Raw genomic sequence first — 415 nt, 5'->3', positions numbered from 1 at the left:
CCCCTTCCCCCTTCCCCCTTCCCAAAATCCGTCTCGGCTCCTATCTAAAGGGTTAGCAGCGGAGAACTAAGGTCGGTTAACTTCGCCGGGGATGGCGGAACGTAAAAGACGGTCTGGTTCCGACGGTCTGTGAATGGGTTAGGAACTTTCTCGGATCAGTGGGTTAGGATAGATGAACCAGACCCAAAGTCGATCATGTTCGAGGAAGACGGCATTCATTTCTTGAGAGCAGGGCGTAAACGAGTGAGTCCAGCACGCTCGGCTTGGATTTTAGTATGAATTAATTGTGTTTGTGCACGAGTTTTTAAGTCAATAAGTTTGAATCATATGAAAATAATAATGATAATAATAATAATAATAATTTAAATTAGTGTGATGATGAAATAATAAATAAAATGAATAATTATGAGATAAA

Source organism: Phalaenopsis equestris, unplaced genomic scaffold, assembly GCF_001263595.1.
Source record: "Phalaenopsis equestris unplaced genomic scaffold, ASM126359v1 Scaffold220266, whole genome shotgun sequence".
NCBI lineage: Eukaryota > Viridiplantae > Streptophyta > Magnoliopsida > Asparagales > Orchidaceae > Phalaenopsis > Phalaenopsis equestris.
Note: the sequence above shows the minus strand (reverse complement) of the source record.